This window comes from Alnus glutinosa, chromosome 2 (genome assembly GCF_958979055.1).
Source record: "Alnus glutinosa chromosome 2, dhAlnGlut1.1, whole genome shotgun sequence".
In the NCBI taxonomy this organism is placed as follows: domain Eukaryota; kingdom Viridiplantae; phylum Streptophyta; class Magnoliopsida; order Fagales; family Betulaceae; genus Alnus; species Alnus glutinosa.
In genome coordinates this window covers 12,602,651-12,621,068 of record NC_084887.1, presented here as the reverse complement: position 1 = coordinate 12,621,068, position 18,418 = coordinate 12,602,651, and the positions used below count along the sequence as shown (strand labels likewise).

Below are 18,418 nucleotides of genomic sequence, written 5' to 3'. Positions count from 1 at the left end.
ATGGTAGCTCCCTTGGACGTTATCGGTGAGATTATTCAGACGTATAACTGGGGCTACCTCTACAATTGCGCCTACATCGTACTCACCAAATTGGTCAAAGAGTTCTATACTCATTGGAGGTTGTGCAAGATGAGGACAGAGGCATTGTCCTTCAGTCTATTATTGAGGGGTACGTGATTCTGGTTAATCCTCAGGTCATCAGCCAAATCATCGTGGTACTAGTGCTTCAGATTTCAGCCAGCCCTTTTAATGAGGTCTTGGTGGCTCCCTTTTTGGATGATCTTAGGGAGTTTTTTCATGCTGATCGACAAGGCGAGGAGTGAGCTACTACTATCAGAATCGGTGCCTTTCACCCCCGCACCGCCAGCTCGTGAAGATTGTCCTGTATAATCTTTGTCTAAGTCTTCGTATGAGTGATTTGATTCAGAAGAAGGCTCAGTTCTTATATGCCATTATCATGAGGTTGCCCTTCTATCTGTCCAAGAATATCCTCAACATTATGCTGGAGGCTGGAGATGAGAACACTACAGGTCTTCCTTTCGGCTGCTTGATTACGCATATTATTTTGAAATCTGGCTTAGACATCTCTGGACAGCCCAAGATGAAGATACATGATCCCCTCGGCAATCAGACCTTGATGGAGTCTAATGCCTAGCTAAGGCATGAAAGTCAAGACGAAGCTCCTCATCCTCCTCCTATCAATGTTGAGATGCTTGCTGTAGCATCTTCTTCATAGACTGCTTCTTCACCTCCTTAATTTGATGCGGTGTTGACCCAGATTCTAGCCTCTCTAGAGTTATTGCACGGAGGTATGAGCTCGATGTAGCGGGTGGTTCATTCTATTAACCTTCGTGTGGAACAGTGCCAACTGGAAATCCAGGAGTGTCTCTAGCACCATCATTCAGCTTGTGATGACGAGGATCATCCTACCCTGGCTAAGGAGGATTGAGTTTTTTTGGTGCTTTTGTTGTTTATTTTGAGACATTTTGCTTTTATTGATTTATTTCTTGTAATACTTTATAACTCTGGGATTTATTTATTTTGTTTACCCTTTTCCTGCTGAGACATTAAGGGGGAGTAAGTTTATTTGCTGGTTTTTCTCTTACTCTGTTTTACCATTTGACATTTTGAGACAAAAAGGGGAGTATCTTTTGATTTGGACTGGAATTGTATTTTTAAACTGGTCAAGTGATTTTTGTCCCAAAATGGCCAAAATGGGAGTTTGTTAGTTTGTGATTGGCTACATTCTGTTGGACAAAATCACTTATGTGTAATGTTGCTTTTTAATCAGGGATATTGTTATATTCAGAGTCTATACTTCGGTTAAGTGCTTCAAGAAGGCTCTGTGTAGAATTCAAGACACTGAAGTTCAAGTCCCTTGCATCTGTTCGGAACGACATGGTATTCCATCTAGACGTTCATCAGTCAAGCAACATTCGTCTAGACGACGAGATCTTTTCATTCGAACTCCCATCCATGCCCAGAAGCTTCGATCTGTTCTAGGTTGCACCCGTTCAGACGTCTCAGCAACACGTCTGGACGCTATTCAGTGTTCGACAAGTAAAAGGATTTCCTTTCCATACACAGATATGGGAAGACAGCTGCAACCATCTGGACAGTGTGGTTATTCCGTCTTGAGGCTATCCTTGATAAGGTAAAACGTGTAGAAGATTCTCAACCGTTCAGACGTTAGTCTACATTGTCCGGATGCTCAATCCTTATTATGGAAAGTGTGTGTAGCAGAAATGCAACAGTCCGGACGCTAGGGCAACACCGTCCAGACGTGGCCCTATTCAGGAATGAATATCAACGAATTTGGAAAGCCAATTACACAGTTGGCCGTCTGGATGCTCTTAGCTACCGTCTGGATGCCGCCTAGAGAAAATCGATTCAGACTGAATTTAGGTTTTCTATAGCCTATAAATAAAGGCCCCTAGGCATGTACAATTTACAAAATTTGGTATTGAATTCTTTGGAGCTTAGAGAGTATATTTTAGGAATTGTTTTGCTGATCCGCTCGCTCTCAAGCCGTTGCAGTTGTGTGTTGTTGCTGTGCTACAATTGATGTCTATCTTAGGGAGGAGCCCTAAGCTAAAGGATTCCATTGAAGACCCATGCAAATAGGTGACTTGGTTGGGAGGCGTTCACATTGGGTTTTGTGTCAGAGTTCAAGGTAGGACCACTGTGTCAGGGGTACATGAGTGCTACTATTTTGTAACTGGCTTTGTCTTTTGAATAGTGGATATTCTGGGTTTGGCTGCCCTAGAGTGGTTTTTCTCTTCATTGAGTTTCCACTTCGTTAACAAAATACTTGTGTCTTTTAAATTCCACTTTTGCATCATTTAGTTACACATTGTGCACACACACATGGTTAATTAGAAGTCATTTAATTTTCTTCTTCTATCAATCCTATCATGATCGATCGGACTAGTACTATTTAGGATCAACCGCATGTTAGATCGAACTTTCACTATGTCAAGATTGATTGACCAAACTCTATCACGATCGACCAAACTAATGCACAAGGATTGATCGGATGTTTGATTGATTGGAGTAATACACTTGGATCGATCAGACTATCTATCCTATGATCCTATCATGATTGATCGAACTAGTACTAATTAGGATCTATTGCACGTTAGATTGAACTTTCACTGTGTAAAGTGGTAGCATTTTCACTGATGATTAAAAATAGTGATTTTGGTTTTGAAAACTAAATCGGCTTTGAACGACTACGTGGATTTTAAAATTTATAATTGAACCACTTGCAATAGTATGAATTAATTGTACTACATGTAAGGGTTATCGAACCACAAGGATTTGGGGGTTGCTTTGCGTAATGGAATACTTAAGATGTTATCCAATTTTTCCTTGAAAAAGATTTTTGGTTTTGATTTTAAAAACTAAGTTAACACAAGCTAAGAACAAAAAAATGAAGAGACTCAGAGAAATAAAATCTTAAGGTAATGATCGCATCAAATCCACATACCTATGGAAAGCTGAAAGTCTAACATGGATCTTCCTAACATGCATGATATGAGTGCGTGATGGGTGTCAACCACACGACGACATCGACATAAAGATTACTTCGGTTAAGATGTAATAATAAGGCATCTTAGTTACACACCAATCACTACCACATAAAAGTTACACTACAATGGAAAAACATTTAGACTACGAAAGGTGTGTAGTGATTAGTGTTCCCTAGCATGCCCTATAAAACATCATAATAAGTATACACAAAGCATGAAGTACTTTAATTAAGAAATAATGATAAGGCATTTTACGCATAACCCATTCACCTAACATCTATTTGTGAACGAATCATGACCCTTGGCATGCCCTATAAGATCTCCTAAAAAGTAAAACACGACTCATGTCAAACGGTACCATTGCATAGCCATCGTTTCCTCAATCACAGAAATCAGAAACGTTGGTTTAACTCAAGAAATCAAAGAACTCTCATAGACAAGAAGGACTCTTTTTCATGAATCAATATAGATTGAAAAGTAATAACAAAAACGTTTTACAATCGTAAAAGCAAGGATTTTGCAATTTCAAGACCATGCAATCATCATACATATCAAGAAAAACCTAAGAACATCAAGATCAAACCATTGTTTTTGGAAAAGAATTGATCAAAACCCTAAGAATGGATTTAGTTATGCATAATTAAAACTAATCTAAACATGTAATCTAAGAAAAACAGTAAAGAAACAAACTGGAAATGAATTACAATCACTAGATTAAAAAGTATAAAGTTCGGATTTGAAAAATGAAATTGACTTCTAAAATAAGGGCAAGTGTGTGTGTGCATAATGTGTTAACAAAATAATGCGGAAAATAAATAACACAAGAATTTTTGTTGAAGAAGTGGAAACTCGAGATGAGAAAAACCACTCCGGGGCAGCCAAACCCAGGATATCCACTATTCAGAAGACAAGACTAGATACAAGATAGTAACACTCACATACCCCTGATGCAGTGGTCGTACCTTGCTCTCTAACGTGTAACCTGTTAGTATTTTGGCCTCATTCTGGACAAAATCACTTGTGTGTACAAAGATGATTTAAACAGGGATTCTACTATTCAGAGCTCTCTTAGAAGACTTTGCACTGCGTGAAAGATCGAATATTTTGGTTCCTTGTCAGCCGTCCGGACGATGTGCCATACCGTTCGGACGCCAGTCAGACCAAGCATCATCCTTCTAGATGACGTACATTTCCGTCCTGACCCTCCACTATGTCGAGAAGTTTCTATCCAGCTTGCATCCGTCCGGATGTCTCAACAGCACGTTCGGATGCCTCTCGATACTCGACCAGTCTCAGATTCTTTCCAAGTTCCGATAAAGGAAAGATCGATCAACCGTACGGACGATGAAGTATCCCGTCCGGATGCGTGTCTCCGTAAGGCAAGAATCATAATTCAAATATCACCATCCGGACGTTAGTCAGCCTTGGTCCGGACGCACGTGCAGCTAATATGAAAATTGCCGATTTGACTTCAACCGTCTGGACAACTGCCTCTCATGGTCCGGACGCGCGCATGATAGATATGGAAATTGCGTGTTGAAGTTCAGCCGTCCGGTCGCTCATCCCCCATGGTCCGGACGAGCGAAGCCTTATAAGGAAATTACTTGCAATGGATGTGCGACCGTCCGGACGATGTGCCATCCCGTCCGAACGTGGCTCTTAAACAGGAAAGATTTCTTAGTGAAATTTTTGGAAAATCCTATCGCACAATTGTCCGTCCAGACGGCCATGACCACCGTCCGATTGGCGCCCAGCTATATTTTTCCTGACGTTCATTTGAGCCCCCAGCCTATAAATAGAGGCCCCTAGGCATTGAGAACTGCAAGAATTCGGTATTGAATTCCACAACCGCTCGGAGATGTGATTTTTCCTCTGATGCCATTGCAAGTGTATTGTTGTTGCGCTACATCTGAAGTCTATCTTAAGGATTGGCCATAAGGTAAAGGATTCCATTGAAGACCCCTTCAGGTAGGAGACCTGGTTGGGAAGCGTTCGTGTTGGGTTACACGTCAGAGAGCAAAGTACGACCACTGCATCGGGTATATGTGAGTGTTACTATCTTGTATCTAACTTTGTCTTCTGAATAGTGGAATTCTTGGGTTTGGCTGCACCGGAGTGGTTTTTCTCTTGATTGAGTTTCTACTTCATCAACAAAAATCTCCGTGTCATTTACTTTCCGCTGTGCTTATTTTTGTTGACACTTTGTGCACACACTTGCTATTTATTTTAGAAGTCAATTTCAATTTTCATAACCCAACACGAACGCCTCCCAACTATTTCTCCTACGTGAAGGGGTCTTCAATGGAATCCTTTACCTTAGGGCCAACCCCTAAGATAGACTTCAGTTTAAGTGCAACAACGGCTCTAGAGAGAACAAATCAGCTCAATAACCTCACAAAATATCTCTTTAAGCTCTAGTGGAATTCAATACCAAATTCTTGCTGTTCTCAAGCACAGGGGCCTCTATTTAGAGGCTAAGGACTCAAATGATCGTCTGGCTTGATAAAGTTGGGCGCCATCCAGATGGACAACTGTTCGACCAAAATTCAGAGATTTTCGGTAAAAATCTTTCCCGTTTGAGAGCTGCGTCCCGAAAGGTGAGGCACTGTCGTTCGGACGGTCGCACGTCCACTGCAAGTAATTTCCTTACTAAGGCTTCGTGCATCCGAACTATGGGGATGGACGTCCAGATAGGTGATCTGCTGCACACAATTTTCATATCTGTCATATGCGCGTCCGGACCATGGTAGGCTGGCGTCCGGATAGTTGAGTTTGAATTGCGAACTTGCCTTAAGGAGTAGCGCGTCCGGACGGGAATCCACGTCGTTTGGACGGTTGCAGCAATCTTCCCATATTAACTTTTGGAAAGAAAATCTGACGCTTGATCGATCACTGAGAGTCGTCCGGACGGATGCAAGCTTGAACAAAAGCTTCTTGATACAGAGGAGTGTCCAGACAGAAAACCACTTCGTCTGGACGGATGATGCTTTAGTCTGAAGGACATCCAGACGGTATGATACGTCGTCTGGATGGCTGGGAACAATGAACAGATGAGTGTCCGAACAGGATGACAAGTCGTTTGGACGGCTGGCAGGGAACCGAAATCTCTTACTTGTAAACAGTGCAGAATCTTCTGGAGCACTTCTGAATAGCGGAATCCCTGTTGAAAAGCATCTTTACATAGAAGTGATTTTGTCCAATTAGAATGTAGCCAATCACAAACTAACAAACTCCCCCTTTGTTTGAAGCTTTTAATATTTCCTATGACTCTTTTGTTATTCCTAAACTCCGACACAACCCTAGGTTTCCGCTTTTCTGCTTTCCTAACCAACCCTAAACCTAACTGCTCTGATACCATTTGCTGTGACGACCCCTTTTTTTTTTTAAAAAAAAAAAAATGCTAACAGATATTTACAATGGCATGACTACATGTCACTCAACCAACATATGGCACATGTCTCATATCATGCACCAGATAATCAGAGTTACATCTAACAGTGGAATATAATTCACAATGTCTAGCAGAACACATGTCATAAGAGGAAAAACATCTAATACATAACAGTTATCAACAACAAGAGCCATTTACTAGTATATTTAGTTGAGTCTTACAAAGCATCAAACCCTAATTTGCACACCCAAAGTACAGGCTCACAAAATACATATACCACGTAAGGCACGAGCTAATAAACCAAATATCCAAAATGCGGACTAGCCATGAGTCCGTTATTTATGACCGTCACGATATGCTCCAATCATAGCAACCCATACGCTAAGTATGCCAGTCTTCATCTATATCTGCTAAACCTGCAACCAAAGCATCAATGTCTGCACAGTTGCGGGGGTTGCCGCATCCGCACGGTTGGAATTATGACCCCACCATCTCAGTATAAAACATATCAAGACCTCAGTGATATTAAACTAATTGAGTTTTGGCAATGAACCAACTTTTCCTTTATAGTCTTGCAAGCATTATAACATCTACCAATTTTATAAACCTTTGTTTGAAAAACCTCCAATAGTTGATATAGCAAACACTGACTATTAGAAAACATTTAAAACATACTATGTAGTTGGACCCATACGTAGAAGTTCCCATGGCTGGGAAGCAACTATGAATACACCTATCTACCATAATACTTTTATGATGGTAGCTCAAATGCACAGAGATCTAACATTACTAACTGTGATATCATCATGCCTCAGGGCATTACAATTTCATGTCTTTGGCTCAATGTTCATGCGATTACTAGAGTAAAACTCTAATATCCATGCATGTCCTACTAATGTGCCAATGACAATCTATCTACTTACTCCTAAAACACTCTGACACCCCAACCAATAGCGTCACATCTAAGCACAGTAAGCTTTAAATATGTAATTTTGCTCTTTAGTATGAGCATACTATCATTCCCCAAATACAGGTAACACCGAATCCTAAGGCATTACAACTTCATGTCTATGACAATCCAACAACCTACTCCCAGGACACTGTATTACTCATACCCGAACAATTACAATACCCTTGTACATCCAAGCTCAATGTTCTTAAATCATGCAACCAGACGATAGAAATATACATAAGCTCTTTGCCATTAAAACTCTTAGGCATACTAATATGTCTAGCATAAAAACTACAAATTCTATATCATGAAAACATCACACAATTTAAGCAATGATATGCATGCTCATGATAGTCTTATTGTTCTTGGTAAGGCTTACCGTCTCTTTCGTTATTATGAGGCTTACCTTCTCTTTTGTTATTATGAGGCATACCCTCTCTTTCGTTATTATGTTCATGCTTTATGCTTTGCAATTCAAACTCTATACCCCTATTCCTTGCAAATCATGATTTCTTCGAATACAATAAAACCAATCAACATGCAATTTTATCATTATACTTCGCATAATTTAAATCCCGACCGTAGCACGCATTCAAACACTTTAAATCAATTCAACACCCTTCATTCATGCATCATTTCCTAACATCATTGATATTATTTGAACATAATCAAAACTGTTAGTATTTTATGTTGGCAACATACTAGTTGACAAAAACACTTTATGTAACGGTTGCTATTTTAACAGGATTATTGGTCTTATTCAGAATCTTCAAGTTATATGGATAGTGTTTATTTCAAGCCATTTGCCTTGTCACAAGTTTCTAGAAGATGTTCATGAAGATTCCATGCAAATTCCAAGTCAGCTAGCCGGTTCCTGTACAACTGTCCGGACGGGCCTTTGGAGGCATCCGGACGCCCCTCAGTGTCTAGAAGCTTTAGCGTTGAAGATGTCCAGACGTCAGGGTAACACCGTTCAAACATTAGGTCAAGCTTCTCCAATTTCTACACGGAGTTGGATTTCAGTTGACACTATTTGAGAAGTTTTTGCAAGATGTCTGGACGACTTGGCAACACGTCTGAACACTACCTAGAGTTCCAAAATATTCTGGGTTTCCTTTACGAATGCGGAAAGGAGTGACAGTGAAGACTGTTTGGACGCTCGGCCAAGCTGTCCGGACGTGGTCCTGTTTTGGGAAGAATCGCACTATTCTGGAAAGGCAGTCGCAGAAGACCGTCCGGACAAGGCTATCTTCTGTCCGAACCCTCCACAGCCAGAGTCCGAATTTGTCTAGAATTAGGTTTTCTGAAGGCTATAAATAGATGGCTCTAAGTTTGTTATTTGTAAGAATTCAATATAGAATTCCATTATACTTAGGGAGGGTGTTTAGGGAGAATTGAAGATCCGCTAGCTCTCTAGCCATTGCCGGTGTGTGCTACCATTGTTCGTGTGAAGTCTATCTTAGGGGTCAGCCCTAAGGTAAAGAAATTCATCAAAGACCCCTTCAAGTAGGAGACTTGGTTGGGAAGCGTTCACGATGGGCTTCGTGTTATAGTTAAAGGTATGACTACTGTAATAGGTTTTGTGAGTACGAGTGCTTTGTAACTTGCTTTATCTTTGGATAGTGAATTTCCTGGGTTTGGCTACCCAGAGTGGTTTTTCTCTTATACTCTGTTTACCCTTTGTCCTTGTAACGCCCCGAATTTGAACCAGCAAATTCGTAAGCAGAAACCTCCGGTTTCCACGTGACGTTACTACATCAGAGATAACTCTCGCAGCGGAATATATAATTATCCAATAAGCTTGGATTAAATAACACATCAGAGCTTCTAAAAATAAATACCTCTAGACTTCATTAGAAAATACTTATAACAAATACAAGGAAAACAGGTGTCCATAAAGACACAAAACAATACACATAAATTATTAGTAATTTTGTCAACATAAAAATAAAATGTAAACTATGCTTCCTTAGCTATAGAATTTCTTGAGCTCAAATCTTTGTCTATTAACCTGCATTAACAGAATATATATATATATAGAAACAAAAACACAAAACAAACAAAGTGAGTCCACTGTTTCCAATAATACGGTGAATACTGATTTACTTAATAAATTCCTTAGCATGCAAATGTGACTTTATAGTCACGCGTGTAATGCAAATGTATGGGTTGTATGAATATGCATCGTAGTGACCATTTAGTTTGGTATTTTATGATCATCTTTCTTCAGACCTCTCGTTCTAGGTTATCTGAACCCGTTCACGTCCGTTGCCTCCCACTTAAAGTTTTACCTGTTTTTACTGGAATCCTACCGGTCCCAGCATTAGTTATATATTAGGTCTTCGGATATCCTTGGGTCACTATGAACCCCTCTTGGATCCACTGACTAGCCATACTTTCCCCTAGCTACTACATCAGCTTGTTGATGGCTATCTCATCAGCCGTTATATTATTTTAGACACAACATGCTATGCATGATCGGCCACATGCAATGAATAAATTAAATAAAACAATAAACACGATATCATGGAAAAATCCACCAGCTTCGTTCTCAGTAAGTATAGAAATACTTACACTCTTCTTCGTGTAGTTCCTTTAAACTTCTTTTCTGCATATAAATCCATCCATGCAATAATATATTTATCAATCATCTATCAAACAAATCATTGTTTATAGACCCTCATCTTTTTATATTTATTATTCATCACTTCATTACGTTTGAGACGATCACTCATAATAAATCTTAAAACCTTGGTTCATGATTTGGTGACGAGGCTATATAACCAATGCTACCAAATATGAACTTGAAGGATTAAAATATATCATAAGGACAATAAGGAATAAATACGATCAACTCATGAGAATCATGAGGACAATGAAATGAAAAGGAAATATAAATACGATCAACTCATGGAAGTCATGAGGACAATGAAATATAAAAGGAAATATAAATACGATCAACTCATGAAAGTCATGAGGACAATGAAATATAAAAGTAAATATAAATACGATCAACTCATGAAAGTCATGAGGACAATGAAATATAAAAGTAAATATAAATACGATCAACTCATGAAGTCATGAGGACAATGAAATGTAAAAAGGAAATATAAATACGATCAACTCATGAAGTCATGAGGACAATGAAATATAAAAGTAGTTTATATTACTTTCTTTTTATCTCTTAAGCTTATTGGGTCTTTAAACAATTCAAATAACAAGTAATGAAATCATAACCTATATCATCAAATTAATGAAACTAATGATTAGAAGCTTACCCAAAATACTTCCTAGCATACACTTCAAGCCTTGAACAACACAAGACTACACAAATCCTACAATTCTCTCTCTTGGCCTTAGGTGTGTGTGTGAGTGAAGCTTAATGGGCATTGCATCTTCCACCTTGGTTCTATTTATAAGAGAATGAATGGTTAGGATCAAGTAGACACATTGTGATCCAATGGATGGGAATTGGTGCATCTTAGCCTTATCTCCAAGGCACATGGGTTTCATCATTACTAAGGTGGTGCATTCTAGATGTGGGATGTGGGCAACACTTGAGGTGATGAGTGCACACATTAGAGGAAGTGGGTGATGAGTTGTCCAATCAAAAGAAGTATTAAGTAATGCTATATATGAATTTTCGTCCATATAGAGGCCAGCTTACTCCAAGCAACGTTTCAATGGTCAAATCTACTCCGATCGCTGTGAAATTTTGAGGGTAGATACATGACGTCAAGACGAACACTTTCTATTTTTGGTTCAACTCAATCCGAGTTCGTTACGACTTAGTTTTGGTCAATCAAAGTTTCTGGTTTACTTTGACAAGTTAAACCAAGATATTGTTTAGACTACTTTCATTTTATGATTACTCTAGATTCTATTCTAGACATCCTTTATTCTTTCATCATAAGAGGGGGAGGGAATAAATGTAGTGGAATGTTGTACTAGGTGTTGAATCATTATATCCTCTACTAACATATTTAATCATCTAACACACATTAATTAATGGCATTTCTTTAAGGTATAAAAATAGGTCTTTCACATGTTGAGTTGGGTGATGACTCATGTAATCATCATGATCATAGGAAGATAACATGTGATAGATGGGTTGGGTTTGTGGATAGCAATTGGAATGGGTTGGGTTAAGTCCAAAGATAGCCCATTAATGAATAATGTGAATTTCCGTCCAGAACAGGGGTCGTATTTTTGACGGATGTTTTCATGGCCTTAACGATGTCCAAACATCATGAAATTTGGAGGGGACCTAGAGGACTTCAAAACGAGTGTCTCAGTTTTTGAATCGACCAAAATGGAGTTCGTTTGACCCTGTTTCCGTTATTCCAAAGTTTAAGGTCTGTTTTGAGTTTTTATCAAATTGCAACTATAAACGTTTCTAAAAACAGAAATACATTATTTATTTTCATAAATAATCATAGTTATTCTTTTGTCTTATTAAAAGTGTTTTAAAATTAATTTAAACCATTATAAATTATGTCTTAAAATCTGGGGCGCTACATTCCTCCCCCCTTAACAGAATTTCGTCCCCGAAATTCGTAAACTATTCTTCGCATAAAGTTTACATTAAGGGAAGATTTAGATTCCTAAATCTTAAGTCTAGTGATACAGATTTTATGTGAAGTATCTAATTATTAAACATGAAAAATAAACAAGCATACAACACCGTATGACAAATTATCATATATAGAATTTTAAGCTCATTATAACAAGAAGTATAACAGATCAAACTAATGTGTAGATTGCAGAAGAGAATGCATTTATTTTACTAATCGAACTAGTATGGAAATTACTACAGCGGTTGCATTTATTTATCTCATTATAGGAAAAATTTCCTGTATAACATTTCCCTTTTGCGTTGATGCTTTCTGATAATCTTGGTGGAAAGCTTGCCAAATAAGAACATGGAAGCCTCGAAGGAGAGGAAGGTGGGGAAGGTGAAGAAAGCAAAGAAGTCTAGGCAAGCAATCAGGAAAGGATATGAGTGCGGTACTCATATCGTAGTGCTCTCTCTCTTCTGTCATAGATCGCCATCACCGGATTGAGAGTAGATGCCAGAAAAGTTTATGGTGATGCGAAGGAAGAGAAAGATACTTCATCTCAGAAGCATGATCAAGGATAATCTTGCTTCTGGATGACATGATCAAAAATAATCTTGCTTCGTTGTTTGTGAATCTGGTTGTGATGCTGCATTTTTCTTGATTTAGGTTTGAGGTGGTGATACTACATCTTTCTTCTCAAGAAGTGATGATAGGCTTAAACCAGAAGGAAAATTTTGGCTTTCAAAGTGTGAAGGGTTGAGAGCTCAAAGGTGTGCTTTGCAAGGGAGAAGATGAGTGAATTTATAGAGGAGATTCGAGAGGGGACGGTGCAAGTGGTGCCGACAGTGGGTCGTGAAACGCTCTCTCCTTTTCTCGGAATGCTTATCCAGCTCTATCTCGAGATGCTCTTCCAGCTCTGCAAGGTGCGAAAAGTGCGGCGAGAAATCCGGAAAAGCCATTGGGTGAATTCGGAATTCGAGAAGGTGAAAAAGGTGAAAGTTGATAAATGAGAGAGCTCGTGATTCGAGAGCTGTCTGCTAGTGGTAGTGGCAGCTACGCTCAGAATGACGTTTGATTAGATTGCGTCTCGTTCACTGATTAAGTCCTCTTTTCTTCAGATCTTTTCCAATAACCCCTTCATTTCTATCTTTTCTCCTTCAGGTTCTTTGAGGAGTATCATCATTTCCTTAGTTTCTAAAAATGGCTTCCTCATCCTCTCAAAATAATTTTGATCTAAATGATGCGCCTGTAGTACCAGAAATTTGGCGTCCTTTGTTCCTATCTCAGAGAGGTCCTCTTCTGACTAATGACTCTGTGATGCTGAATGATGCAGTAGCTGCATCCGTGGCTGAAGGCATCATAACTCCTCGAGACGAAAAGTTGTTGGCGGATAGGACTGATGCTCAAGCCATCAATGATTCTTTGGCTTTCAATATTCAGGGCGCCTCTTCGGTTTCAAATATGGCTCGGCGTCTCCAAGTCCGGGGAAATGAAGTTCAAACGCTGAAAGCTCAAATTTCGACTTTGCAGCGAATGTATATGGACTTTAGGCGAAGGAATCGGGTTCTTCAGCAAGAAAATAAAAAGCTGAAGAAGGTGGTAGATTCGTATGAGAAAGACTTGGGAAAGAGGTATGCTGATTTGGAGCAGAACACCAACCGACTCCGAGAACAACATAGGGATCTCTTGCTTGCAGTCCAAAACCTTAGGGTTTTCCGCCCAGAGGCTTAGCCAGGTATTCTATTTGATCTAGAAATTCTTTACTAACAAAAATAAATAACTAACTGCAGTACTATGAAATACCTGCAGGTATGAACTCTCCGGGAATGATGCAAAAAGGTCCGATTTGCAAGTCTATGCTTTTTCTTTAAATCCAAAGTGGTTCATCTTGTAAGACAATAATTATTCTCTACATACTGTCCTTATCGTCTAATATGTCTGTAATTCTTTGAACTATGATCTTAAACTCGGGTATAATCCTTATGGTACTATGTTCTTCTTTCTATTTCTGCATAATTACTATCATCTTCAAATTTCAATAGATTAAAACCCTAATATTACTCCATTTTAGTTATGCAGTCAATCAATACTCAGATCTGCTAATTATAAACTTATCTGCCAAGCAAGGATATCTAAGAATTACATAATCAAAATTTTATTTAACTTAAGCTCTAGAAAGACCTCAAATATATTCTCCAAAGTTTGTTAGATGCATAGGGAAAATAATCTCTCCAAAAATCATCAAATCATTTGATCAACTAATTTCCTCATATATATATAAATTAGTAATCCATAATTTATGCACCTATCTTCAAAAGATATTATAAATATTCATTACACAACTAGTCATGAATCATTAATCCGTAGGATTTATTTTTTCCTTATTCTCTAAGGTTAATCAGGTGTACCTCAAAATCTCAATATATGTTCTTTTGATTCCAAGGTTAACCTTATCATGATCATAGGACAACTATCAATTCTAAGTACATCAATAAAGTGTTATATCAACCTATTAACTTAATATTCATAAATCTGTAAAGATATCAAGTATCAAGATTATGCAAGTTATATCTCCAAAGAGCATTTCAAGATTATGTCTCACAATAATACTAAGTATCATCCAGCCTAATCATAAGATCAATTATACTTCCATACCTCAAATCTCATGTATATCATAGACACTCTGCTGCCTAATGCCATAACTAAGAATCTTATCATCATGATGCTGAGATCATGATCATGGTAAAATCCTTCTGTACATAAAACATCCAAATTGTTAACCTCAAATAAGGCATATCTATTCGACTCTACACTAGACAAATAATAATTCAAACATTTATCGATAGCTTTAAAGTATTCACACTTAGTGTTATCAAGCTAGTGATAACTTAGAGATCATACACAAAAACTAAGTAAATAAATTTAAAGGTATGATCGATTTATCGAAGGTAGTGTTGTGTACTATTTTATCAAGGATAGGTAGCATATACAAACATACATCGTCCAATATCTATAGAGGAATAAGTCATCATACTACACAAGTCCTAACTGTACGCAGTGGTTAATAATATTATTCCTACGCATATTCATAGTACATTCTTTATTTGGCATGCAATTTTTAATAGATCATATCAATATGTTTCCTAAGTTGCATAGCAATGAAAACATAGGAACCATATAATGCATACATTCACACAAGCATAAAAATCCTAACCATTAATGATAGTTACTATTCTCTTACGTTGCTTAACTTCATACAAAAGCTTTTAAGGAGTTTATAAAAAGTTCATTTTCCTATAGCTCTTGTGTTAACACTTAGACTTCTATGGTCAAGTCCGATAGTCCTCAGAGCCAACTGCTCTGATACCATTCTGTAACTTACCCAAGTTACAGTATGACACTGAATGTTCACTAGGCCGCAGAACAACTGCTCTGATACCATTCTGTAACGCCCCGAATTTGAACCAGCAAATTCGTAAGCAGAAACCTCCGGTTTCCACGTGACGTTACTACATCAGAGATAACTCTCGCAGCGGAATATATAATTATCCAATAAGCTTGGATTAAATAACACATCAGAGCTTCTAAAAATAAATACCTCTAGACTTCATTAGAAAATACTTATAACAAATACAAGGAAAACAGGTGTCCATAAAGACACAAAACAATACACATAAATTATTAGTAATTTTGTCAACATAAAAATAAAATGTAAACTATGCTTCCTTAGCTATAGAATTTCTTGAGCTCAAATCTTTGTCTATTAACCTGCATTAACAGAATATATATATATATAGAAACAAAAACACAAAACAAACAAAGTGAGTCCACTGTTTCCAATAATACGGTGAATACTGATTTACTTAATAAATTCCTTAGCATGCAAATGTGACTTTATAGTCACGCGTGTAATGCAAATGTATGGGTTGTATGAATATGCATCGTAGTGACCATTTAGTTTGGTATTTTATGATCATCTTTCTTCAGACCTCTCGTTCTAGGTTATCTGAACCCGTTCACGTCCGTTGCCTCCCACTTAAAGTTTTACCTGTTTTTACTGGAATCCTACCGGTCCCAGCATTAGTTATATATTAGGTCTTCGGATATCCTTGGGTCACTATGAACCCCTCTTGGATCCACTGACTAGCCATACTTTCCCCTAGCTACTACATCAGCTTGTTGATGGCTATCTCATCAGCCGTTATATTATTTTAGACACAACATGCTATGCATGATCGGCCACATGCAATGAATAAATTAAATAAAACAATAAACACGATATCATGGAAAAATCCACCAGCTTCGTTCTCAGTAAGTATAGAAATACTTACACTCTTCTTCGTGTAGTTCCTTTAAACTTCTTTTCTGCATATAAATCCATCCATGCAATAATATATTTATCAATCATCTATCAAACAAATCATTGTTTATAGACCCTCATCTTTTTATATTTATTATTCATCACTTCATTACGTTTGAGACGATCACTCATAATAAATCTTAAAACCTTGGTTCATGATTTGGTGACGAGGCTATATAACCAATGCTACCAAATATGAACTTGAAGGATTAAAATATATCATAAGGACAATAAGGAATAAATACGATCAACTCATGAGAATCATGAGGACAATGAAATGAAAAGGAAATATAAATACGATCAACTCATGGAAGTCATGAGGACAATGAAATATAAAAGGAAATATAAATACGATCAACTCATGAAAGTCATGAGGACAATGAAATATAAAAGTAAATATAAATACGATCAACTCATGAAAGTCATGAGGACAATGAAATATAAAAGTAAATATAAATACGATCAACTCATGAAGTCATGAGGACAATGAAATGTAAAAAGGAAATATAAATACGATCAACTCATGAAGTCATGAGGACAATGAAATATAAAAGTAGTTTATATTACTTTCTTTTTATCTCTTAAGCTTATTGGGTCTTTAAACAATTCAAATAACAAGTAATGAAATCATAACCTATATCATCAAATTAATGAAACTAATGATTAGAAGCTTACCCAAAATACTTCCTAGCATACACTTCAAGCCTTGAACAACACAAGACTACACAAATCCTACAATTCTCTCTCTTGGCCTTAGGTGTGTGTGTGAGTGAAGCTTAATGGGCATTGCATCTTCCACCTTGGTTCTATTTATAAGAGAATGAATGGTTAGGATCAAGTAGACACATTGTGATCCAATGGATGGGAATTGGTGCATCTTAGCCTTATCTCCAAGGCACATGGGTTTCATCATTACTAAGGTGGTGCATTCTAGATGTGGGATGTGGGCAACACTTGAGGTGATGAGTGCACACATTAGAGGAAGTGGGTGATGAGTTGTCCAATCAAAAGAAGTATTAAGTAATGCTATATATGAATTTTCGTCCATATAGAGGCCAGCTTACTCCAAGCAACGTTTCAATGGTCAAATCTACTCCGATCGCTGTGAAATTTTGAGGGTAGATACATGACGTCAAGACGAACACTTTCTATTTTTGGTTCAACTCAATCCGAGTTCGTTACGACTTAGTTTTGGTCAATCAAAGTTTCTGGTTTACTTTGACAAGTTAAACCAAGATATTGTTTAGACTACTTTCATTTTATGATTACTCTAGATTCTATTCTAGACATCCTTTATTCTTTCATCATAAGAGGGGGAGGGAATAAATGTAGTGGAATGTTGTACTAGGTGTTGAATCATTATATCCTCTACTAACATATTTAATCATCTAACACACATTAATTAATGGCATTTCTTTAAGGTATAAAAATAGGTCTTTCACATGTTGAGTTGGGTGATGACTCATGTAATCATCATGATCATAGGAAGATAACATGTGATAGATGGGTTGGGTTTGTGGATAGCAATTGGAATGGGTTGGGTTAAGTCCAAAGATAGCCCATTAATGAATAATGTGAATTTCCGTCCAGAACAGGGGTCGTATTTTTGACGGATGTTTTCATGGCCTTAACGATGTCCAAACATCATGAAATTTGGAGGGGACCTAGAGGACTTCAAAACGAGTGTCTCAGTTTTTGAATCGACCAAAATGGAGTTCGTTTGACCCTGTTTCCGTTATTCCAAAGTTTAAGGTCTGTTTTGAGTTTTTATCAAATTGCAACTATAAACGTTTCTAAAAACAGAAATACATTATTTATTTTCATAAATAATCATAGTTATTCTTTTGTCTTATTAAAAGTGTTTTAAAATTAATTTAAACCATTATAAATTATGTCTTAAAATCTGGGGCGCTACAGTCCTTTTGTGACAAAAAGAGGGAGTATTTTTTGTTTTGGACCGGGAATATATTTCCAAATTGGTCAAGTGTTTTATTGTCCCATAATGGCCAAAGGAAGAGTTTGTTAGTATTTTATATTGGCAACATTCTGGTTGACAAAAACACTTTATGTAACGATTCCTATTTAAACAAGATTATCGGTCTTATTCAGAATCTTCAAGTTATA

General features: G+C 37.5%; 2 long non-coding RNA genes across 2 annotated transcripts; both read right to left on the bottom strand.

The window, feature by feature from the left end:
• Positions 1-9,222: 9,222 nt before the first annotated feature.
• Positions 9,223-10,748, bottom strand: LOC133859414 (uncharacterized). The gene is made up of 3 exons (XR_009898746.1): positions 10,654-10,748; positions 9,950-9,983; positions 9,223-9,386 (listed from the first exon to the last, which is right to left on the bottom strand). It is a non-coding gene; the product is annotated as an uncharacterized LOC133859414 (long non-coding RNA).
• A 4,790-nt stretch (positions 10,749-15,538) lies between these two features.
• On the bottom strand, positions 15,539-17,064 carry LOC133859417 (uncharacterized). The gene is made up of 3 exons (XR_009898747.1): positions 16,970-17,064; positions 16,266-16,299; positions 15,539-15,702 (listed from the first exon to the last, which is right to left on the bottom strand). It is a non-coding gene; the product is annotated as an uncharacterized LOC133859417 (long non-coding RNA).
• Positions 17,065-18,418: the final 1,354 nt, after the last annotated feature.